Consider the following 27,880-nt stretch of genomic DNA (forward strand, 5'->3'; position numbering starts at 1 on the left):
CTCTCTAATTTTTTTTTTTTTTTTTTTTTTTTTTTTTTTTGGTACCAGGGATCGAACTCAGGTCCTTGTGCTGGCGAGGCAGGTGGCAGAACCACTGAGCTAAATCCCCGGCCTTCCTCTCTAATTTTCTATATTAACTTCTTGGCAACTTGAAGCATTTTAAGTGTATAATCACTGGACCAACATGGATCAAATTCACTGTATTAATTATTTTTAGTCATTCCTATTAATATTTACCAAAAATGTACAAATAATTATTTTATTTTAGAGTTAATTTAGAATTATTTAAAATTATGTTTCACCATTAGTATGAAACAAAAATCCTCCTTAAACATGAGTAACTACAATTACACATACATAGAAATATTTAATAATAATTTTTCATAAAGCAATAATAAAATACCTCAGTCATTATATACCAATATCTATTGTATATCATATGTAATGAGTTGTGTTTTGCATGTGAAATTATAAATATTTTCTTCTTTATATTTTTCATTTCTAAATGTAAAAATGCACTAAAAATGCCTGAAACAGTGAGATAAGTGAAATATAAGCAGAGAGTGTGATTAATATCTCTCATTTCATCTGAATCTGCAGGGTAGTTTTTCAGTGGTGACTCTTTTTCTCCTCTGTCATTTCTAAGCCAGGAAGGGTCTTTCCTACATTTTTCTCAGGAAATAGTAGGAATTTACATCGCATTTGATAGCTAGTATTCTTGTTACATTTCTGGAGATTCAGAAATTATTAACAATCTTTATAAGCCTATTTTGATTTATTTATATAACAAATATAATACTATGTATTCATTTATTCATGGAAGAAGGTTGTCCTTGAAAAACTTGCACATAATTTGCAGTGTCTCTCCCATCACTTAAGAATCAAGAAACTTGTATAAGATTCATAAACATTGTGTTTTTTTCTCTCCTAATTTATTTCTCCTTTTGTTGTTGTTTGTTGCTCACTGTTTATCATTTCAACCTAAACCCAGCCAGTGATGAATCCCTTTGGTAAGAAATATTTTTTCCAATATTTTATATTGTATCCATTCACTTTGAGGTCTGGAAATGTTCTGTCAACATTAAAAGGTGAATGGCAGCTGACTGACTCTATAAAGTCATTATAGTCAATGACTCTTTGAGTGATATAAAAAAAGCCAACAGAGATTCTATTTGTAATAAAATTCATCTCCTGTCTGGCAGGACCCTCAGAGGTGTTTTCTGCCAAGCTTTATTCATTTCATAGGCAGTGATAACATAATTTTCCTCCTTTGGAATTATAATACCTGTAGGTTATGTATAAAATTAAGACTTCATAAAATTTCAGAACTAGAATATTTGCTAGGAAAAATTGTTAGGACTAAGTTGTGGTTCTGGTTCAGTTCTTATTTCCTTAGAAAATCAGTTACTGTTAAAGCCATTTCTCAGAAGCTTTGTGTAAAGGTGAGAAAAGGAATAAAATAAAATTTGATAACATGAAGTAAAAAATGAAAATACAAACATCAGTTTGTATTTTAATTTTTTAACCCACAATCATGTGTTTAATTCTAACTGGCCCTATGAGTCTGATTTAAGTTGAGTCCCAGTCGTTCCCATTTCTTTTATCCAAGTTATCTTGTGTTAACTTCTAAATTGGGCATTGGAATTAATTGCCTTGGTCTTGTCCAGCCTCAAGAATAAGTCCTATGAAGGAGCAATTTGTAAAGTTACTCTTCACAGTTTTATAAATGTAGTAACAGATGGTTCATGAAAGTCATCATTGCGTTCTTTGTCACAAATGCTACATATCTTGTGGTGGCTTTATATAGAGAAAGAATCTGGAAAATTCTTGAGACAATCATGCAAAATAAAAACACAAATAAGATGTGAATTATTGTTACTGCAATACCCAAGACATTTTTTTTCTTTTTCTGCATGAGTTAGAAGAAAAGAGACAGAGGACTTTTGAGAGAGTCATACTCATATTTTTTTACATAGTCTATCTGACAAAGTAAATAGTAAAAGGTGAACTTTACTCCTATTGGAAGTGGCTTACAAAAAAAGGTCATATAATTTTGATATTTTTATTTATCAAAAACACATAGAATTTTAATGAATATTTGTTACAAATTATATCATTTGAGAGTGGAAGTAGTTGCAGAATTTAATATTAACACTTGAGAAATGAAGTAGGGAAACACCTAGATATAAATATAGCAGTTAAAAAAAAAAGAAAGAAAAATTATGCATCTGATAGTTAAACACAGTTGTCACTTTATCTGGTTTACATAAGTAATTACTTTTTTTGTATTCCCAGGAAGTCTTTTGCTGATATGAGTTAGAAATAATTTTGAGTTAGAGTTGCTATTTGGAAATCCTTTGATATATTTGGAATGCCAACATTTGTCTCAATCAGTGATGGTTTGCTCCCTAGCTTTCAAAAGAGAATTAATAGTGATTCCTTAGACTTCAGATCCTTATAAAATATTTCATTATTTTTTATTACAGTTAAATAAACTGGGGAAATGAGAAATAAATTAACATTCATTTGAATCACAAATAGAAAAAGAGGAATAATATCAACATTTCTTCTAAGGTCAGGGTTCTTTCCATTTCATAATGACTCTTGTAATTATACCACAAAAAGTTATTCTTTCTTAGCCAGCTGGAAGATGATGTCTAACACAAAACCTGTAATTCATTTTAGATAATGCACTTACTATAATTTTCTATATTATATACCACAGTATGCAGAAAGAAGGATATGTAAGCCATGCTTGCAATCTCCATTCAAATACAGCTGGCCTCCATTGGCCTCCATGGTCGGTCCTCAGTATTGTATCTTACTCTTCTTTCCTATCGGATGACCTCTTCACCTGGACACTGCATACTTTTGATCTTCATACTCCTTTGTTTTTGGATTCAAATCCATAACTTTGTACTTTCCTCACATCTAAATATAACAATTTTTTTTGATCCTAAAGATTAAACTCAGAAATTTGAGCTTGGGAGGCAGGAGGCAGAACAACTGAGTTAAATTTCTGGCTCTTAAATATAACAATTTTATATATTCTATATAAGAGCTCTTTGTCTGAAGAGCAGCTGGTAAAAATTTCTTCCCACATTGTAGGTTGACTTTTAGTTCTGTTGATGGTTTCTTTTGCAGTGCAGAAGCTTTTTAATAAGATGAGATCCCAGTTGTTGATTCTTTCTGCTAGTTCCCATGCTACTGAGGATTTGTTCATAAAGTCTTTTCCTATGCCACTGTCTTCAAGAGTTCTGCCTAACTTATGTTCCAGCAAGTTTAGTGTTTCTGTTTTAATATTTAGATCTTTAATCCACTTGGATTTTGCTTCAGTGCATGGTGAAAGATAAGGGTCTAGTTTTAATCTTTGGCCAGTTGAAATCCAGTTTTTCCAACACCATTTATTAAAGAGACTAGCTTGCCTCCAGTGAGGATGTTCAGCTCCTTTGTCAAAAATGAGGTAGCTGAGTACATCTGCAGTTGTTTTTGTGTCTTCCAATCTGTTCCACTGATTCTCAGGTCTGTTTCTTTGCCAGTACCATGCTGTTTTTATCACAGTGGCTTTGTAGTATAGTTTCAAATTGGGAATTGTTATACCCACTGCAGTGTCTCTGTTGCCTAGGATGGCTTTTGCTATTCTAGGTCTCTTATGGTTCCAAATGAATTTTTGAATTCTTTTTTCTAGTTCTGTAAAATATAATGTTGGAATTTCAATTGGCATTGCATTGAATCTGTATAGCAGTTTTGGCAGTATGGTCATTTTCACTATGTTGATTCTTCCTACCCAGGAGCAGGGGATATCTTTCCATTTTCTTATGTCCTCTTTGATCTCTTTTTTCAGAGTGCTGTAGCTTTCTATGTAGAGGTCTTTTGATTCTTTCATTAGATTGATTCATATAAAGAACTCAAAACAGTCAACCCCCCAAAAAATATAAAGACTCGATTCAAAAATGGGCATTGGAAATGAACAGACATTTCCCAGACAAAGAAGTAAAAACAGCAAGTAAGTATATGAAAAAATATTCCACATCACTGGTTATTCAAGAGATGAAGATGAAAACAACACTGAGATTCTACCTCACCCCACAAAAAATGACTGCTATCAATAAATCAATCAATAACAAATGTTTGTGGGGTTGTGGGGAGAAAGGAACCCTTCTCCATTGTTGGTGGGAGTGCAGACTGGTGCAACCACTATGGAAATCAATACAGAGATACTTCAAAGAGCTGGGACTAGAGGTTCCATTTGACTCAGCCATACCTCTGCTAGGTATCTTTCCAAAAGAACTAAAAGAATCATATCACAGAGATATATGTGCACCTATGTTTATAGTGCACATTTTGTAATAGCTAAAATTTGGAAACAGCCCATTTGCCCATCATTTGGAAATTGGATAAAGAAGATGTGGTTTTCTATAAAATGGAACACTATTCAGGCATAAAGAATGAGAAAGTAGATTCATTCATAGGAAAATGGATATATACCAAGGATATACTTCTAAGTGAAATAAATAAGTCACATATGTGTAAATACCAAATTGTTTCTGTGGTGTGAATAAACTATAATAGTACATAAGATCCTAATGAGATAATCGACAGTATGAAATAGGAAGAAATGCGCTAAAGGTATAGGGAAAGTGTGATGGGTAAGGGAAAGGTATAAACTATAATAGTACATAAGATCCTAATGAGATAATCGACAGTATGAAATAGGAAGAAATGGGCTAAAGGTATAGGGAAAGTGTGATGGGTAAGGGAAAGGTAATAAGGGAAAAGAAAAAAATAGGAGAAAATGAAAAAATGGAAATAAAGTGTTTGTAAATGGGGAAGGGAGGAGGGGGCAAAGGGAGGGCAGGAATAAGGGAAAAAAATGAGAATGAAGAGCTGTCATGTAAAGGTACAAAATCCCAATAATGAATGTAACTGTACTGTATACCTAATTTACTGTGTACCAGTAAGTTAAAAAAAAAATTATGCAATATTGGCACATATCCTAGCCAGAAGATCCATTTTTTGCTTGAAGTTTTGTAAGAATTTGATCCATGAATGTCTCTCTTGTGATATATTTTTTTCTGGTTTTCTTGGTATGCTATCTGAATAAATATTTTCCCTTTTAGTGTGCATTAATATGTAGTTAAATGATCTATGCCATTAATTAGTAACTTTTAATATTCTATTAATATCAGTGAAAAATCTACTAACTGAATAATACATTTTAGAAGTAAAATTTCCTGCAATGTTATATAACATCATCCAAAATGCCCCACTCTTTTGTAGTGAGAACACAGTAAAAACAAGATGAAGAGAAATAAACCATTTCTTACAATCTATCAAAATACTGATTTCCTTAAGAATCTAAGTGAAATGGTCAACATAAGAAAGTGTATATTATATATGTCACATTTAAGTAATTCCTTTATAAAATTCTATTAAACACATATTATTTATGCAAAATATTTTACAAAGTAACAAGAAAGTAAAATTGTTAGGTCCAAGCAGACTACATTGTGAATTTATGAATGTAAATTGATAATAAGTAAAGAATAATATTAATGGTTAAGAAGTGGAAGACTTGATGATATTCTCATGCTTTACATCTTCTATCATCAATTACACTTTTAAATTTCCATGTCTTTGTACACATAATGGAAATAGCATTGCATATTAAAACTTGATTGATACTCTCATAAAATCACTAAGAAAACTATAAATAAAATTTCCTCTATTATTCTATTGAACAAATATCCATATAATCAAGCTACCTTGTAAAGAAATACTGCATTAGGTATATGTATTAAATGTATGAGTACAGATTATCTTTTTTCTTCCATCAATATGAATATATTTGTAAGAATCTCTATTACTAGTAGCTGGGGATTTAGCTCAGTGGTTCGGTGGCCTGCCTTGCAAGCACAAAGACCCGAGTTCAATCCCTGGTCCAAAAAAAAATGAAATAATAATAAAAAAAAGAATCTCTATTACTTTATTCATCCCTAATATTGAGCTATGACATTTTCAGAAAAATGTCAAATTTCAAATTCCTGAATAATTATCCTGCTGCTAATGAGGAAAAATGATGAAATATTTTATTATTCTTATAATTATAATTATTAGCAATCTAGTATTCTACTAAGAATGATAAAATTGATAAAAATAGATTTCTAAAATTCATTGAACAACAAAAAACTGTTCTTTAAATTTTTTATTGCTTACTCATAAATGATAGATGAGTAATATGATGTATTGATGTTTACATTCCTTCACACTTTGAAAACATCCTAGTATCATTTTATCAATAGTTTTGCCTTTAAGATGTTAATTTTTAGGCTGGAGTTTTATCTGATCTTTTTCAAGATTGAACAAATGCTTTTGGTTATCTAAAGATTCACTAGTGCTTCTAGATGTTAATTTACTTTTATTTTGTTGCTCAGAATATGTCATTCTTCTAGTTTTAAAAGACATTCATTTCTCTTAATCACTCATATATTTTCTATTTTATTATTTCCCTGAACTGCTTTATACAAATTTTCCATATTTTTCTTGCAGTGGATATACTATTCTTCTGAGTGTAGTTAATCATTTCATATCTTTAATTTTAGTTTTTCTAAATAACATTTGTAAAATTTCTGCTGTGTTAATTCCTAATCTTGTAATTTAAAAGATGAATTTTCATGTACAAGATTGAATTCTTTCTGTTATTTACATAATTATTTTAAGAATAATAATTGCATTCATATGTAAGTTATTTTAACATATATAATCTTACTCTTTATTTGCTGATTTTCAGGAAAATATACAGATTTGTTTTTATTTTTAAATGTTTTTTACAACCTCTTTTTTGATTGAAATTATTTTCCCTTAATTTTGCCTAAAACAATCTCTTGTGCTTGGTTTTGAATAATTTCTCTTTAGTATGCTTTTGCATTTAATTCACACAAAAGCCCAGACTAGATAAAATATTATTCCAATTTTATGGTCTGGGATTCAGGAATAGTACAGTTGCTCTTTACAGAAATTTGAAAAACAGAATCTGTGTTCTTTAGCTAACAAGATATCAGTAACAGAGTCTGTAACTGTGAAGTATTGCAACAGCAATAAAGATAGATGAAAGGTGGCTTGCTCTTTACAGAAATTTGAAAAACAGAATCTGTGTTCTTTAGCTAACAAGATATCAGTAACAGTGAGTCTGTAACTGTGAAGTATTGCAACAGCAATAAAGATAGATGAAAGGTGGTATTAAAAAATCAAAATACTTGTATTTTTAAGTTAGACATTTGTCCCTCATTATCAAGATGTTCACTGTGTTTATGTGGTATTTACTATGTGTAAGTGTGTTTGTACAATGAGATTTGCCACATATATGACACAAGAGGAAAAATATCATCCTCTGTTAAAGTACACATGATAAGTTATTCCTTTGAACTTTGCTCATTTTAAACAACACTTAGGGGCAATTTTAATGCATGAGGAAGTGCATAGGAGAATAACATCTACAGTACAATTACTTAATAAAAGATTGAAGTTTTAAATATAAAAATATCTTGATTATAATGGTTTTTAATAAGGCTTAGGTAGAAAAAGATATATGAAAGAACAGGGCAATAACTTTCCCAGTAAAGATTCCCTAGATGGGTGATAGTGGAGCTATATTTTTGGCTTCAAATTAGGAAATTTTGCATCAGTAGTACTAAAAATGTAACAAAAATTAAAGGGATAAAAATTCAAATATTGATACTTTTAGGTTGTCAATTTATGATAGTATCAGAAATAAAAGATGTTGGGGGAGTATGGAGATAGAATTTTAGAATTCAATCCAGACTCTGAGTTTAAATTTCTCTCAAAAATATTTTATAGAGTCTATAAGTCAATAAATTATATATATAATACATAAATATGCAAAATCTATTATATAATATGTAATACATAAAATACATATTACATAATAAACTAATGTAATAAGTAGTTATATACTACATATGTCAGATAATAGTTTCTATAAGAAAAATGCGGAATTCTTCTGAAGGGGCCAATTTTCCAGGATAGAATATAAATGGGAGAATATAAGTAGGAAATGATAAATGTTAAAGATGGAATACTACTGATCATGTGTGTATTCCAAAATTTTGAATTGGAAGAGTAATTAACTAAGAAGAAACTGTCTATTGAAAATTGAAGATCTAGGGGTTTGGGTATTTAGCTTAGTGACACTGCCTATCTTGCAAGTGCAAGGTCCTGAGTTCTATCCCTGGTACCGAAAAAAAATCTGGGAAAGAGTTATATCCTATAAGACAAGGCAAAAGAATTTTAAAATGTAAGGCATACGGTTTAACAGGTAAAGTGCTGCTGTTAAATGAAGTGAGTGTGGTGCGTGCTTACTTTCATGAGCTGAAGCAATGAAAGCTCCTGAATTTCTACAAACAAGAAGCTCTAGTGCCACAATGCATTACAGTTGTTGACCAAGACTGGGATTTTATTTATGAAGTACTTCTCTGAACATCATTTTAAAAAGTCCTTAGTGAATGATTATGTGGGGATTGGGTTTAAAAGATATTAGTGAGAATGGAGTAAAAGAAACCTTACTAGTAGAAAGTTGCAGAATGGAGGTTGTATGCAATGTCAGGATTTTTAATGGAAGGTAAAATGAAGGCATCAATGCAAACGTATACTAAAAATTAACAAAATGGAGTTTTCTTGCATAATAAAGAGACTGCTAAGTATCAGGAGAGAGGCTATTATGCCTATAGTGTATCAGAGACACTTCATAAGACTTACAAACTTACTGTAAGTAACTCTTAAATTTATTATCTATTTAGAGAATTAGTCAACATAATAAAGGATCACCCTAAATAAAACAACAAAATATATCTAAAATGGATCTTTTTAATAAACACTCCACACATGTATACACACACACACACACACACACACACACACACATATTTCTTTGGGAGTAAGGATAGAAGGCCACAGTACAAGAAGAATGTGCTGGTAGTCCATTGGTCAATTCAATGTAATTTTTGCTCTATTTAGCACTTGACTACCATCATACATTAGATGTTGCATAAACTTTCTTCAAAATGAAATGCAGACCCTCTGGGTGAAGACTAAACCATGTAATGTTAAGATACCAAAGGCATAGCATGTATACACATTGAGAGGTGTGTCATAGAGCTGGGAAAATTCAAGGTTTTCCTTCACATTTTATGCCTGATGATTAGTGTATATCATGCCCCACTACTATCAGCAATATGCTCATAGATTTTATATATGTGCAAGTTAAACAGAAAGTTGCTGATCAGTTGAAGGTGAGTTACATATTATTAGGGGCAGGTAGCTTTTTAGAAGGGTGATGAGGCATAATCCATATACAACACACTACCCATGTTATCTATACACATAGAACACACACATACAATGACTCTCTAAAAAAGAAAACATGATATTTAAATTAAAGCCAAAAGAGGAAATTAATGAATAAACACATTTCCAGAAGAATTAAGTATTAAACGTTATTTAATGCATAGGTTGAAAATTAAATTTTAGAGAGGAACAAGGATAACTCTTTTTCTAGTGCCAATAGGCACAGTAAGGAGATTTTCAGCAAACTGTATTAGTGTAAGGTTAAGAATTAAACAAACTAGTCAAAGAGGCTAAAGTTCAAGATCTTTATGAACAGCTGCAATGATTTTAATTAAATCAAACATCAATTTACCTGATAAATTGTGCCAGGTTAATGAAATTTGTAGGTGTTTCCTGAAACATTAATTATTTCCCTAAAGTGCAATGGTGTCTTTGTGTAGTTATCAGAACTGTTGACCCCTCTGCACCTAGCAGTGAGAATAATCAGAATTTCAGTTCATTATATCTAATCATATTATTTTTAAAATGTCTTTAACACATCAATTTATCTATTTGGTACCTACTTTAAAAAAAGCAACATTGAATTCTAAATCTGTACTTTAAAATTTGTACCTGATTTTCAGAAATACTTCAGATTGATACTGAAAGTTTATATTACTAAATATGATATGACATAAAATTTAAAAATAGGTTTGGCAGTAGAGATACATTTGATTGTAATATTTTGTCACTATTACTTTTATTCAAACAAGTCCCTGAGGAAGAAAAATGGAAATCCCTGTGCTATATAGAGCAGCATTATGATTCATAATTCCACAGGGGACTTTAGGTATTTGCCAAAAAATGCTTTGGAGGAAATGTGCTCCATAATTTAATCAGGAGAGGTAAAAATATAATAGATTTTATAATTACTACATACTATATTGAGCTATGGTAAATTTATAGGAAAATTATTTCTTCAATAATAAATTAGTATCAGTTTATTCTAACATTTTACTTTATAAAGTCTATAATTTTTGAAATTTTGACTTTTAATGAAACAGTTTAAAGCAAATACATTATAGAGCTTAAAACAATATTTTCTTTATATCCTATTCTACAAGATTTTTAAACTATTTATTCATTAGTGTTTTTACTTCATAAATTTTGCTTAAATCAGGACTCAGGCACACAAAACATAGGTTTATTCTAATCCACCTCTACCTCTTGTTCCACTGGGAGATCTTAGGAGCAGGACCACTCATAGAACTGCCACCTCCTTTTAAAGAAATTGCTTGAAGCTTTTCTTGAGAAAATGTCACTATTTTTAGAAATATGTACGTGGTAGTTTGCTTGTTTTTTTTTTTTTTTTTGAGAAGGTGGTTGTTGTTGTTATTTGATGATAGATTTGCTCATGAGCAGATAATATACTGTGGACATTTGTCGTTTTCTTTTCTTTTGTTACTGTGGATTGAACTCAGATCCTTGCACTTGTGAGGCAGGTGGTGGAACGACAGAACTAAATTTCCAGCCTGAGTATTTGTCTTTAATAGTAACTACTTTTTGGTGGTAGGGTCCAAGTTTCTATACTTTTAAAGGAGTTTATTGAGTCTTGAAAAATATTCTACCATATCATTTACTGAGTTTTCTTAGAGGTTCTTTTTCTTCTCATGAAGTTTCAGCTTCCATTTTACTTGTTAGTTCTTCAATGATTTATTTACTAGGTGATAATTTTTAAGCTCTCTTTTAGTCTCAGAGGACCAGGTTGTATACGTGGTCCATTATTGATCAAAACATTGTAGACAGCATTACAGTACTTTATAAATTCAAAATTGCTTAGGTAATGTTTGGGTAATGTAGTACAGCAAGGAAATAAGTAATAAATGGAGATATAAAAGAGATACATGAAGCCTTATTTTGGGCAATGTCTTTCTATCTAAAATTTTAAAGAAAGTAATTGAGAGAAAGCAGAAATTATTTAGGAGTGAGAAAAATGGTCATTAATGTGAGTAGCAAAAATGTAATTTATACACACACATATACTGTGTTACAGAATAACGAATTATAAAACAATGCAGGAAGCGAGATACCTATCTCACAACAACAGATTATGAAATTTCTATAAAATAATCCTGCCATAAAAATGTACAAAGCAGATTTCAAAATGATAAAATTATTCTAATGAGAATAATCATTGCTGACTCATTAACAGATATGAGATGTTATCAAAAATCCCAGCTATGGGTCCCAATCTTCTGTGAGCCAGTATGATGCCTGCAAGATAGCAAAGAGGAAATAAAGACATAGGACAGAGACTTGAGAGAAGCTGGGTCTTGGGTTGACTGAAGCTGCTCTGGGCAGCAAAGATGAAGACTCAAAGCTAACCAGTAGATACCAAAACAAGGATGCAAAGGAAAGGAACAGGGCAGGTCTTGGGACACCTGCTGATAACAGTATAACAGTCAGAGGCACTAGCACGTCTTTTGCAGAAGAAAAAAATAGTTATTTCAAAGGGGCTAAGTTTCTTTGGTTAGTTGACCTTGGCTGGAAGTGAACTTGGCAAAGTCCTGCTACTTCTGATGTAGTATGGTCAAATTATAAAAGGACAAGAAGCTTGTATCACTTGTAGCCTGCTAATACTGGGCAGAGTTGTCTGCTACAGACAGAAGCCCTCTTGCAATAATAAATAGCTCAATAAAATAATGCTAAATTAATTCCAATAAATGAATTCCAATATGAATCCAGATTTACTTTTCAATAATTTTGACGTGTTTCTCACCTATTAAGTAAATTATAAAATAATAGTTAATCATCTTTTAATGAATAAATTAGAATAAAATAGTGAAACTTTACAAGCTATCAACAAATTCTATTACATCACAATTTTTTAAGTTCTCTTCATATAAGTAGATAAAAATAGTATGAAAACAAATATTTGGAAAAAAATTTATACACATTAACATAAAAATAATTTATAATAACATTACTAGAAAATACAAGATTTTCCCCTTAATCAGGAGATAATGAAGAATTTTAAATAATAAATAACAAAGATCACAGTATAAGACATAATTCTAAGCAGAAAATATTTCCATATGTGACAGATATTAAAAACTCAACTATAAAATATACTTAAAAATATAACTACCAATAGCACAAGAGATAAATGGGTGTTGCCAATGATGACAAATGACAGAAGAAATTAATAACGAATAAAGAGAGACAAAGTTGCCTAATCTCACAACATATCAATTTGCCAAAGGGCTGACCATTGTTTTTGTTATGTTTGCACAGTACTTAGATGATAATTCTGAAAGCTCATTAATTCTTTTTTTTTTTTTTTTTGAGACAGGATCTCACTATGTAGTTGAGACTGACCTGGAACTCACTATGTAGCCCAGGCTGGTCTCAAACTCATGACAATACTCCTGCCTCAGCTCCTAAATTCTGGGATTACAGGCATGCACCACCACGCCCGACTTCATTAATCCACTTCTAGTTTACTTTTTATAAAATATAAAGAACTCAAGATTATTTATCTGTGTATCTATTTTTGAAAATCTATAATGTATCTAAATTTTAATTATTGTGAATAAAGTTTCCAAACATTCTTATGCCAATCTTTTTCTACACGTAACTTTCCATTTTGAAGTAATATTGCTGGATCAAATGTAAGTAAAAAACTATAGTGGTATGGTTTTCCTTTATTGCATATTTTCTTCATTTTTCCAGTCGGTTTCAATTTTCATCTAGACGCCTCAGTGGGGAGCTCTTTCTCTTGTTTATGGGGATTGGGGCACCAACACTTTTATGTTGGCCCCTGCAAAGGTTGGGCTTTTCTGCCACACTGGGCTGAAGGGTGGTCCTAGCAGAGGGTCACAAGCTGCTGCTAGTCTCCTCTGGCATGGCTGGGTCAAAGGGCTATATATTGTATTTTAAATAGTGAGGGTTGAAACTTACTGAAAATATTAGAAAATAGCTTAATTAAAATACAATAACAGAACGTAAATAATAAGATTTCTTTATGTGAGTGGATTGAATAAGCATTGATTTTTAAACTACCTAAAAGTGTGTTTACACTACTTTTTGTCTAGGCAACCCTAGCACTTTATCCATAATTCCTTTATCTCCAACCTACCTTCAGGGTCTAATGCACTTACTGCATGGTTGCTAAAATGTTCTTTCTAAAATATGAATTTTATCATGCAACTCTTCAATTTACATAATTCTGGTGCTTTAAATAAACTTCTGAATAGTGTTTTACATACTTATAAAATCCCTTGTGATGTATTCTTTAGCTCAGATTTCCCATCTCACAGCGTTTTTTTCTCGGCTTGACAATTTCTCAGAGGAAACTTCTGTACTCATTTCTTTTTATTTTTGCATAGGCTCTTTCCTCTGATTGGAATGCACATCCTGTGTGTCACCATCAATTTCTTTACTAGGATACAAGTTAGGTATCATGGCAAGAGTCACCTCACAAGAGGATTCCACTACTGCAAACATGCTCTGTCTGAGTGCTTTTCACAATGATATTCAACATATTTTCCCAATTTATGGCTTACTTGAATAATCAGATCCCTTGATTATTCAGATCTTTTTCATGACTCTATTGTCAGGTTTTGGTATATAAACTGTCAAATTTTAAATGATTGATAATTTTAATTACATGAGCAATGTTCTCCATTAAGTTTTATAGGAGATTTAAAGCATATTTTTCAGAGATATTTCTAGGAATAAGTATTTAAATACATAGACTGTCTTATGCTACAATTGCACACACCTCCAGAAATGCTGACATCTTTGCTGTTCTTTGAACATACTGAGAACATTTCACTGGTTAATATTTATATCTAGAATGTTTTTCCTCAGACTTCCTCTTAGCTACTTTTCTGTCTCTATTGAAATTCTGCTTTTATTTTATCTTTTCAGTGAGGCACTCTATCATTTCTATCAATCCCTCATCTCAGCATTCCCATTTTCCCTAAAATTGCTTTAACATTCTTGTTTTTGCTTTCCACACTATATATTCAACCTAATGCACAATATGTGCATGTGTGTCTATGTGTGTGTGTGCATGTTATACTATACATGTACAATTTATTTATATGTGTGCACATATGAATATATATGTATGTTACTTTTATTACTTATTAGATCCTGTTTCCCATTATGAAGTAAGCTCCATTTCTATGAGTACTAGAAATCGTTTATATAACTTCCTAGAGCAGTACTTCACATAGAGAAGATGCTCAATATTTATGGATTGAATATATTGATTTATTACCACCATTTTAATACTACTGGGCCTATTGTGCTGAAGTTCTTTATTTTATGACGGTTTTGCCTTTAGATATTTCAAGACATGGACAGTGAAGGGAATGAAATGCTCCAGTTAATAAAATATTGCTGAATGGGGTAATTTAGGAAGGACAAGTGCCTACCATTTCAGTGTTCTCTTACATTATTACTTCAACTGTTTTTTCAGACACACCGATATAGAAAATTTTTACTATATTCCATTATTTCTATACTGCACTTTAGTTAAGAATATGAAACAAAAACAGCTTTGAAAAAAATACTACTTCTTCAAAAAAAATCAAGTTTGAAAAGAAATTCAAGCTTAACACAGTGTAAACACATTCACACATATTTAAAAACTGGAACTTTATTACCATAAGTAGTTGGAGTTTGTGAGGTACTGAATATATATTCTGAAATGTGCTAAATATAATCTAATAAGATTTTGTGAGGCTGGAATGTTTAAAAACGTATGGAGATTTCAGGAAATGGTTACCACCTTGCTTATGTTTCAAGTCTTTCAAAAGGGCTGATTTAGGGCTGGGGATTTAGCTCAGTGGTTCCAGTAACTTCCACACAAACTCAAAGATCTGAGTTTGATTTCCAGTACCGAAAAAAAGGGGGGGTGTGTGTGTGGCTAGTTTAAAGTCACTTCAAAGAGGAATAGGCAATAACTCAGAAAATATTCCACTGATGGTTAGCAAAGCAGTTATTTTCATTGCAAACTTGTGGAACTTAACATTTTCATTTTTGTGATTGTGGAAATCACATGTAATGACTCCCATTCAAATTTAGCATAAAATGCTAGTTTCAAACCACTACTTTCTATTCATCTCTGTCACTTTACTTTTAATTTTGAAAGCCAGGTAGAGATAAATTTAATTTGGCAGCTTGTGAGAAAATATTTGTAAATCATCAGAATAAACCTAAACCTAATCAAAATTTAATTCAATACACCTATATTTCAAAAGTGATAAAACTAGCACATGGTATAATTTTTATATCACAGAGGCGTCAGACTAAAGCAAATGTGAGATTCTCAGCCACTTTGCATACCTCTCCTTTTTCAGGAAATATGTCCTCTTTGAAAATTATTTCTGAATTTTTAAAAAATGATTTTACATAGATATGTAAATATAGAATATAATTTGCAATTATTTAATTTATGGTAGATTTTCTCCAATAAAAATAAAACTGGTGTTTTTAAAAAGAGCTAGTTCTGTTCATTTTCATCAACTTTCAGGAAGAATGCCACACAAAACCACTGTAGAGCCAGGCATTTAGCTCAGTGGTTCCATCACCTGCCTCACAAGCACAAGGTCCTGAGTTCAATCCCTGGTACCAAAAAAAAAAAAAAGTGCACATATATATAGATCTATTTATCTATAGATCTATAGATATATATCTATGTTGGTGGGAAGTACAGAGTGGGATACTACCTCGTTAAAGGCAATATTATGTAAACAATGGATTTTGTTAATGCAGTTAATTGCTTTAACATACTGAACCTCATTAGTTGAGAAACTTCTCAATGTCAAGATTGAGAAGATTTTCATTTTAAAAGGTTTTCAAATAGGAATAATCATGTGCAAAACCACAACTAAGGCCATTCTTTCAAAGGACTGATTAGAATTTTGCTGCAAATATTGAAAGGAAACAGTTTATTTTAAAATAAATCAGTTGAGTTTTTTTCTTAGTTTTGTTCCCCTATATTTATCTAACAATTAGAAACACAATGTAATTGTCTCTCAGAATGGGCTCTCTGAATTCAAATATTCTTGTTCTTTGTAATTTTCTAAGTCTTTAGCTTCAAACAAGTCATGCTGGCTCTGAGTTGATTCATCTAAAAATTGGCAAAGCCGACAGTACCTAATTTCTGAAAATGTCTTGAGAATAATCAGATATATTTACAAAGCACTTGGAAAAGACCAGTTCTACATAAATAAATTGATATATGTATGCTACCTAATATTTATAATAATGTTCATACAAGAACGTCCCCACTCATCCTCACTCTGGATCACCACAAAAAGAAGACAGTTTTAGGATCCAGAATGTCATTAAATATTACAGATAGGTCAGGGATTTAACTCAGTGGTACTTCACCTGCCTCTCAAGTGCAAGGTCCTGAGTTTGATCCCTTGTATAGTATGGAGATACCTCAAAATACAGGATCAGAGGTCCCACTTGACCCAGCTATTTCCCTGCTTGATATCTTCCCCCCCAAAATTAAAAGAATCATAGTATTGTGATATATGTTCACCCATGTTTATAGCAGCACAGCTTGTAATAGCTAAAACTTGGAAACATCCCAATTGCCGGACAACTGAAGACTGGAAAAAGAAGATGTGGGTTTTTTGTTTTGTTTTGTTTTATAAAATGGAGTACTACAAAGAATGAGAAACTGGAGATGTTTATAGATAAATAGACGCACATTGAGGCCATACTCTTAAAGAAATAGACATACACGTGTAAAAACTGAATGGTTTCTCTGATATGAGAAACTGAAAGTGTAAATAAGGATCAAAATGTATAATGTGAAATAGGAAGAAAAGGTGCAAAGTGATAGAGGAAATGGGAGAGGGAAGGGAAAGGAATAAATACGAGCAAAGAAAAAAGCGCAAGTAATGTCATTTTAATTAGGGAGGGGTGGAGGGATTGAAAACAGGGCAAGGAAATGGGAAAAACATAAGAACCAAAATATATCATGTAAATGTGTAAATTCCTAATGATGAATGTCATTATACTGTATACCTAAAATGTGCCGATAAGCTTAATTTAAAAAAAATAAAGCTCAGAAGTAACTGGAAAAGACAGAAGGCACACAAGATCCCAACAATGAATGCAACTGTACTGTACCCCTAAAATGTACCAATAAATTCAATTAAAGAAGAAAAAAAAGACAGGGCACAATTGATAGACAGATAGATGGATGCATGGATGGTTAATCTTCATTGTTCACAGATCCCCTATGAGTAAAATAGTCTATTAGAGAGAGTCACATGTAACACTGAAATCAATACTCAAAATGTTTTGTTTTTCCAGGTAATTTATACGACATGCCCAACATGGCAAATAAATAAAATATTGTGTTGCCTGATGCCTGTGTTTACCACTGAGATTCAACAAAACTGCTCACTGTCCTATTTTGGTTCTCAAACTGCAAATGAATGTCCATTCAGTGGTCTATTAATCTTCATTGTTCACAGATCCCCTATGAGTAAAATAGTCTATTAGAGAGTCACATGTACACTGAAATCAATACTCAAAATGTTTTGTTTTTCCAGGTAATTTATACGACATGCCCAACATGGCAAATAAATAAAATATTGTGTTGCCTGATGCCTGTGTTTAACACTGAGATGCAACAAAACTGCTCACTGTCCTCCTATTTTGGTTCTCAAACTGCAAATGAATGTTCATTCAGTGGTCTAATTAGTGCCATGGGTTTTGCATTTTTGTGCTTTTTGTTGATTTTGCTGTTTGAGGTGCTCTGTCATGACTTACATCTAGATGTCCCCCCAAAGCCTCATGCACTCATAGGTAGGGCATTTGGGATTGACTGGGTCATGGGTGTGTGATGCTAGATTCATCCACTGGTTGGTTTAGCATGTTTCTGTGTGTGGGTGATGGATTTACTGAACAGGGGAGACCCAAGCTGGATGTGTGCAGCACCTTGGATGGAATGAAAGGTAAAGTAGAAGGAAGGCTGCTGCTTCATTCCTGCCCATAAAATGCACTGTTTCTTCTAGGCCATGCTCCTCTGCCAAGTCTCCCTGCCTTGGAGCCAACTGATTATGGACTGAAAGCTCTACGAACTGAAAGCTAAAATAAACCCTTTCTTCTTCAAAAGGCAAGAATTCGTACAAAAAAGATTGTTCAAATTTGCCTTTTGAAAGGGTTGACTGACAAACTTTAAACTGATGTTGTGGTGTATGCCTGTAATGCCTACACCGATTCAGTCAGATCACTGAATTCTAGCATGGCCTGGGCAAATTAGTCACTTAGCAAGATCCTGTCTCCAAAAAGGGCAGGTGGGTGGGAGGTTGTTAAGACTATAGTTTCATGGTACAGTGCCTGGCGGGGGGGGCTGACCAAGGAGCTAATGGTTAAACTGTGAAGCAAAAGCATGCAGGCCCTGTGAGGAGTGAAAGAAGTTAGATTAAGTAGACATGTTAAATCTAGCCATTGTTCTTCACTTTTCCCCAAGAAAGCTGCCTAACCTCGAGACAATCCCTTGCCCAAACTACTTTTCTTGTACTTTTTCTCTTACTATGAAATTCTAAGTAAGAGCCTGAGAGTTGGTGGTTTTTGTGCTAGTCCTGGGAGTCTTCCTGACTCTGGTTCCTCTCAGTTGAGTAACCCTTCTGGTCTCTTGTTTTGTTTTTTTTTTTTCTTTGAATATTACAGCCAGAAACTTTCTCTGCTGACGTTGCTAGTCCTGGGAGTCTTCCTGACTCTGGTTCCTCTCAGTTGAGTAACCCTTCTGGTCTCTTGGTTTGTTTTTTTTTTTTTCTTTGAATATTACAGCCAGAAACATTCTCTGCTGACATTACATCTAGAAGAATGTGAGGTGCATTATTACTGTGGACATTTTGCTTCTTCCATGGAAGGAATATTTTGAAATCACAAATAATTTAAAGAAAATGAGTTGAAGATGTGTAAAAGTGAAATAAATGAAAACAAAACATGCCCCACTGACATTTTAGAAGCTCTTCAATTAATCCACAACAGAAATTGGAATTGTTGCTGAACTATTTGGATATGTTCATTAATAAATCACCAGTTTGTTAAAGGCATCTTTGTTTGAGCTCCCAGTCACTTGCAAGCAATTCATTTCCAGTAATACAACAACATAATTAAATGAAATTTATTAGTAAAAAGCTTTGAAGTCTTTGAATTATGATTGGGTGTAATAAATTTGTGATTTGTAAAGCCTGCTACTAGATTCAAATTAAAGAGTCAGATCTGTGTTATTAAGAGGCACAGGTCACCTACACCTCTCATCCGATTGTAGTCCTAACTGGTTAATAGAGAGTATTTCTGAAATTAGTATTTTTTCAGTTTCTAATGTCCACTGAATTTATAAAGCTTCTTCTGATCAATATATCAAATGCCTTTGCAATATATATCTTCTGATAATTTTGTCAGATTTCTCTGAGAGCAACATAGTGCATGTGAAAGAAAACTGAGATTTGAAATCAAATGTATTTAAATGCAAATTTTAATTACATTAAATGTATACATATTTTCATGTCTTAAATTATCCATTTTAATTTAATTTCCTTATTTATAAAGTGAAGATAAAATCTCAGTAGTATAAAATCAATTATATACGATCATATTTATTGAAACAAGCACTGAATTTGAGATATTTCAGGTAAAATCAGGACTCTTTATTATTTAGGATTAATCTTATCCTTTCACTAATCATTATTCCCTTTCCCTCTTGTTAATACAAATAACTTTCAGAAGGAGAGGAAAATTAAAAGTCATTTTATTTCAAAAGGAAGCACAGGAACAACTGTGCAACCATATGGAAAAGTACAAAATTAGATTTATTCTTTACATTGTATAATAGGATGTATTTTAAATAGAATAGTAAATCTAAATGGAAAAATTGAAGGCATATTAGTGGTGAAATGTAAACATTTCTTATAATCAAGAAGAGAAAATTACTTGTAATGACTTTGATGCAGAAAATAATGAGTATCACTTTGGCAATATAAAATAGCTATCACATGACCAAAAATAAGAAAAGATAAGTATCAAACTGATATTTACCTGAAGGTGTATTGACACAAATTTATTCATTGCAGTATTTTAATAATAGATAAAGGGAGAAAGCATCTCAAATGTCTTTATTCAATAGAGTACTTGTTGAAAAGAATGGTGCATTTAAATAATGGGGCATTCTGCTGCTATAAAAAGAGGTGATCTCTCTATATATTATATTCTTCACATATTCTTACATAAAACAAGAGAAATACAAATGAAAATCCAGAATGATATAATGTACATTAACATGCATGTGGAATATGAATTTGTGCATTTATGTTGGTACAGACATAGTGACAAAGTAACCTAATGACTACCTGTAGCAGTAAGACAGAACAAAAGTAAAGGCTAAACACACTAAACAACACAAATATTTTCTATAATCAAAGCCCAAATTGGTCACTTGAAAAAAGTAACCAGCATGTTGTGGTTTATAGCTAGATGTCCCCCCAAAACCCCATCTACTCAGAAGAGGGCTTTCAGGAGGTGATTTGATCATGGGGGTGTGACACTTGGTTTCATCCACTGTTGAATCATGGCTGTGATGTCAGGCAGTGAAGCCTGGTTGTAGAAGGTGGGTCACGATGGCATGGCCTTGAGGGGTGCACCTTCCTCCCTTCTGTGTTGATCTCTCTCTCTCTCTCTCTGTTTCCTGGCACAGTGACACAAAGGTATTTTTCCTGTGACATTCCCCTCTGAGCCAGCTCACTGTGGAATGAAACCTCTGCAGACTGTGAGCCAAAATTTTGTCCTTCATGATGTGAATGTCTGTCATTGTGTCTCAGCATGAGGAAAATAAGTCACAGCGAAATGGAAAAAAAAACAAACAGAAATTTGAGTTGAATTGTATATTGATTTGATGGTGCACATGTTCAAAATATAATTCAGCAATAAAACAGAATTTTGTTTGTCCATGTATATGATATATATCTCTATAGAAATAATTATAATGATAATAAGGAAATATACAGCTGTATAACTGTATTCAGAAATTTTATTTTAAATAATTGCATATAATGGTTAAATATTTATTAGTTTGTAGAAATATAAGGACTTATACCATGAGTTAAAAAGAGATAGGTTCTGATTAAATTGATAGTCTTCTATAGTCCAAAATTATGAACTGTAAATATCAGCATGAAGAGAAAAGAAAGAGGAAGGCATTCTAGGTGTGATGGTGCACACCTGTCATCCCAGCTTTCAGGAGGCCAAGGCAGGAGGATTGCTGCCTGTTCAAGGCCAGCTTGGGCTACATAATGGCTTTGAGGACATCCTGGACTAAATATATAGTGAGACCTTATCTCAAAAAAAATAATTTTTTTTCAAACAAAAAAAAGAAGGCAGGGAGGAAGTAAATGTGAATCTAATAACCCTCCTAAATCTAAACATTTGCTCATAGATATTTTATAACAAGCAGCACATTTAAAATAAAAACCTACAAAGTGATATGGCCTTCTAACTTCAGAATGTTGATATTTGGAGTATAAAAAACTTTCAAATATTACAAGATTATTAAAGCAACTCTCTAAAGTACTATCAAATAAGTAGGTTTTGGTAAGAATGTGAGGAAACCAATATTTGAGTTTTGTGATAATTAGCAAAAAAAAATGAATTCATTCTGAATATTATTAGATGATGTTAAAATTAATATTCATTTTATTTTGTGCTGTGATTATATTATTAAAATTTCTTGAAAAAGCTTCAGTAGATAAAATGGATAAGTTATAACAAGAATGGTATGGGCTGGGGATTTATCTCAGTGGTGCTGGTACCTGCTTTGCAAACACAAGGACTTTAAATATGAAAGCAAAACAAAATATTGCCAAAGTGCAATTTACTGATGAAATGCTTTAATCCTTAAAGACATTGTAGATGTAGGAATGGTACATAAGTGTTTTGTCCTTCTTTGCAGATAATAGAGGTTGAAAACCAGAAGGGATAGTGACTTGTGACCTATAATTCTAGGAAATCAATCAATAACCTGGACTTTCATTGATTTTAGAGAAAAGTAAAATTTTGTTTAATGCAGTTTGAAAACTATTTTTAACCCAAATCAGTAGTAGACAACTCTTCGCTTACCACTTATAAATTAAAAAGTATTCTTTCAAAATCAAATGAGATAGTTTATTTTCCATAGAATTGTATAATTTTTTCATTTATTCTTTCTAGAAATAGGTAATCTGATATATTTCATAAAACCATAGCTCTAAAAATTAACCATGGAATAATTTAATTATACTTATTGCCAATATTTGTTATGGTAGCTAATATTTAACTTTTCTCTATTTTCACAAACACTAGAAAACTTCAAAATTTATTTAAGAATGAAACAAATACAACACTTTGAGTACTTCTCATAAAATACTTAATGTACATTTAATTGGATAATTCCTACTGTTCGGATGAGATTAATTTTGTACCAACTTACTTTTTTTCTCCAATAGCAGCCAGCAAGAATATACATTTTAACAGACATAAATATTTGTGTATCATCAGTTGCTCCTCGAGCTCTACACCTGAACACTGTGCCTTTGTCTGATTTCTCCTCTTGACTACACTCATGTCCAAGCCAGAATTCTGCTTCACTAAAAACTGTATTTATTTCTGTATAATCTGCCTTAATAAATAATGATCCACAATGATCCTAAATGCCTAAAAACTTTAAAAAGTAATGATTTTTAATCATTTCTCTTTATTATTCCTCATACAAAGCAATGCTTCAGTGTGGTTAATTCTGTTACTTTATATTTTTATTTACATAAAAAAATAAAAAAGCACATATAAATTGGGTCACATTAGATGTTTGGATGCATGTGTGCGTTGTGTCATTTTTAAATCACACAAAACTATCATAAACATTTCTCTTTCCTTCATGGCGACCTTGATCATTTTTGTATCCAGGTTTTCACCTACATAATTTAATTGCATTTTTCATCATTTTATGCATATAAAATGCTAGAAAAGCTTATGTTTCACTGCCTCATCATTCATTCATCCAGTCCTACAGTCATACAGTAAATATTTATTAAATATCAACTATGTGTCAAGCACATTTTTAGCTTCTGAGATGTAGTCTATCTGATGGGCCTAATACATATCCTTAAAACTTAAGTGAATGGATGAGAAAGTTACAATATAATACGGTCTTCATTTGCAACAGCAACAACAACAAAAAACTGAAGTAAAAGCACAGCCATAATGGTGATTGCGTACTAACTAAAGCTTAAACACTATGTGTGCAGTTGAATTAACATGTTGCATATTTAAAATCATCCGTGATTGATCTGCATCTTATACATTTTGAATAATTGTGTTCTGTGCTGCTTTGATGTTGGTAAAAATATCACATTATAGCTGTGGCTAAGTGTCAATTTACTCGCAATAAGTAATTGAGATTAACTGTAAAGCATTTCTAAAAATTCAAACAGAACAAATTATTGAAATGAAAGTTGCAAATAACACTGAAAATATTTCTTAATAATTTCAAAACCTTTGTGTATTACAGAATCATTTTAAAATATCACTAATAATTTGATTTAGGATGAAAATGAACATATGTTGACTCTTTCTGCTAAATAATCTTAAGAATCTTCCTTTAAAAAATAACTTGTTCATAATAGATCTTAATGATGTATTTGCTTCTAAATTATTTTAAACTTTAATAAGTACTCTCTGCTCATAGTAGAATTCAAACCCAGGAAAAACTTCCCAAAAAGTTTAAAAATCTCTTGCTCCTTTCATGTCCTATTATAATCTTTTTCTTTTTGCATTTTTTTTTTGTTCCATTATGGATTGCCTACTAGTATTTTGTGAGGTAGGACTATTAACCTGTGTGACAGTTGGTTCTCTAATTTTTTTCCCTAGTATTAGGGATTGAGCTCAGGACATTGTGTTTGCGAGGCAGGTGTGGTACCATTGAGCTAAATTCCCAGATCTAGTTGGTTCTCTAATGAAAGTTAAGTTGTTTAACTACCATACAACTAATACTATCACTTATGTAAGTAAATAATTCATTTTTTAAATCAAGAAATATATTTGATAATAAACCCTAAACTTAATAGTGTATAATTATTAAAATTAAATATTTTATATTATTATGTAATTGTTAAGATTATATATGTAAGGTTTTTTTGGTCATATTCTGTTTTTATTACATTGGTATAGCTATAAAATTGTCCTATTGAAAAATTTTCATAAAATTATGCTTAGTAAAAGTAAAAATGATATTAGTTGAAAAATAAATTAAAAATCTAATCATTTTGAGCTTCTATCGTTATAGTTAAATAATTTTGGCTTCATATAGTATGTTTTCCTTTATAACATTTTATTTCCAGGCAAAACATTAAATAAGTAATCTAAATTTATGATTTAAATGAAATTTCTTATCTCCAAATTTTGGTATTGAAAAAAATTTATGATTCTCATTTTTATTCTATCTTGATATGGAATATACACTTGCACACACAATTAAAGTAGAACACCCATTATGCTGACTTTAGAGTTAAAAGAGAAGATCCATTAAAATATTTTTTCTCATAAACTGATAATTCCCAAAGTGTAAGCACATAATTTTATGTTTAAATATTGTGTTTGAAACCACTGAAATTCTTACTGTTGTACTTGTTTTTGTAGCTCTACATTCCAGAAACTATTTAAAAGTTCTGTTTTCAACAATTACAATTCACTAACACCTTGAGTAATTGAGCAACATATGTAATATGTACTTCCTTTAAAGGTCTGCTGCAGGTGCTATCTGCTGATATTGAGCTTAGATATTAATGAGTTCTTTAGATTTGTTTTCCTCAAAAACTCTTTTCCTAAAAAATGTAACCTAAATTTACAGAACCATTATAAAAATCATGTAAAATTAAATAAGTACAATGCACTCTTGAGTTATAACTGGCCTGACAAAAAAACTACTTTTGGATTATGACTGGAATTTTAGTTTTAACTTATGAAGAAGTCTTGAATTACAACCCAAATGCCAGCCATGTATGCTTCCAGGTGATCTCAGATACAGATTTAACCTTTGAAGGGTTCTGGTAGGAACATTACAACATCCTCTCCTGCATGGGGTTAATTGAGAAATCCTGGGCCCATGTTTCTCTGAGGACACTGAGATCGACCTGTATCCAGGAGAGAGACTTTGAAGGCTGTGTAAAGGAGGCTGAACCTTCAATTGATGAACCTGAGTTACTATCAGCCCTCACGAATGAACTGAGTTCATAAGTCAAGGGTTCACTGTACTTAATATTGTGAAAAATACTTAGATTGATCTACAAAATAGTTCTTTAAAACACTATCACCCAACTTTTGATGATCAGCCTAGAAATGCATATTTGTCATTCTAATTTTTTATTTGACTTTAGTTCATCAAAAAATTTCATAACTCAGTCTTCATTTATATTAACATTTTTATAAATTTAAGTAGAGTTTTCATCTTATCTGGTAAAATGTCACATCTTTTAAAGAATCATAAATTATATATACTTGTATATCATAACCAAGTCAAGTGCATTTGTTATCTACAGGTTTCTTAATTTATTTGATAATTTTTGGCAACATAATAATTTACAAAAAATGTATATGCATATTCTCAATATAAAACCATTAATGTTTTGTGTACTAACTGATACTAATGTCAGATGTTTTAGTGTTGGACAGAATGCAATTTTTAAAGCTTCCTTTTCTTTTTTTACGAAATTAAATAAATGTAATTATATTATAATTCAGTTAAATTTCTATTTGAAACTTCTGATGACAATTGTGATGGTTAATTTTACATATCATCTTGATTAACCAGACCACATATATTATAAAAGCATTATTTCTTAGTTTTTCAGCATGTCAGTATCCATTGTTTCATATTTTATACCTCTATAAGCGATGCTGGGATTGACAATGAATAAAATATATTTAGAATCAAAGTCATTTGTATCTAAATGAAAAATGTAAGTAACAAAAAAGAAAAAAAATCAATGTTTTTTATTAACATGAAGTTTCAGGTTTTAGCCATTGTAAGTAAAGAAAATTTTGCTTCAAAAGTTAAAATAAATAAGGTAAGATAGTAGTTGAACTTGCTTAGCTCCATATTTCACTTCAACATGAAACAATTTTTCAGACTTTCCATTGACCCTGCCAGTTTGTAACCTAATAGCTTTATATATTAGCACTTTGAATATCGCCATACTAACATCCAGGCAAAATATAAATATATGCATTAAAAAATGTATTCATGCTACTATTCTTTCACTTGTTCAAATGATAGCCAAGAGCTGCGTGTGGTGGTGTATGCTTGTAATCCCAGCACTTGGGAGGCTGAGGCAGCAAGATCTCAAGTTCAAGGCCAGCCTGGACTGAATAGCAAGATCCTGTCTCAAAAACAAAATAGAACAAACAAATAAAGCAAAACATAGCCAAGACTAACTCTGAAAAACAAAAGCACTGACTTTTCTTGCTTAATTCACCAAGTTTTGCTAATTACCTTTCATTGTCTTTTATTTGCTTCCTTAAAATTTTTATGGAAATCAGTTTGCTTTAATTGGAAAAGACATTTATGCACCAATAGTTTATGTCAAGAATTTTATGTAAGATGATGTCAAAAATAATAGAGATCAAAAGCTATATTTTCTGAATTTATTATTCCTTCAATCGAAGTGTTATAAGTGTGACTAATGATTTTTGGTTCCTGCTGTTTCTTGTGTCCTTCAGTAATTAGCTTCCACAGCTCTTCTCATTGTGAATAAAGGGATCCTGGTGAGTAATTCAAAGGATCTGGTTAAATGGATGATTCATCATGTAGTGTCTTTGATAATGCTTATTTATAGGGGAAGGCACACTAAGAGGCAAGTAAGATTCAACAGGACAACTTGTCAAAGCATAGTCTGGATTTGTTTTCATCCAAAATTTTAAAGTCAAAATGATATTTGAAGTTTGGGTCCTTTTTGTGCTAGCCATATTTGTAATGAACAACTGGCAATTAAGACATACATGTACCAAATTTTTTAACATATCCTTAATTGTAGAAAATACTTGGCAAAGGAGAGTTTTGTATTTAAAAATTCTTATAATCACCTACATTTCTTAGAAATAATAACTGAAGATTTGCAAACCTACTTTAAATGGCAAATGTCTTTAAAACGCTATGAATCTATTTTGTATACTTCTATATTTTTGCTCTTCTATTTGTGCTTACTTATAACATGGTTCATTATTCTGGATTTTGTGCAAATATTACAAGCTTTTCCCATGAAATTGGGGGTGGAAGAGCTTGACTTTGCTAATGCAGGTAGGGATTTAAAATCTGGAATAAGCTGTTGGAAAAGTTTACTTCTTCTGAGGAACTGAACAATATTCTCTCTGAGTGAGTACTATTTAAATCCTATCTAGAGTTGAAGGGAAGGAAGGAGAATGGGGAAATAAAGGAGAGCCAAGATATATCATTTACAAGTACAAATTC

This window comes from Fukomys damarensis, unplaced genomic scaffold (genome assembly GCF_012274545.1).
Source record: "Fukomys damarensis isolate Sample0158 unplaced genomic scaffold, DMR_v1.0_HiC HiC_scaffold_20, whole genome shotgun sequence".
Classification (NCBI taxonomy): Eukaryota; Metazoa; Chordata; class Mammalia; order Rodentia; family Bathyergidae; genus Fukomys; species Fukomys damarensis.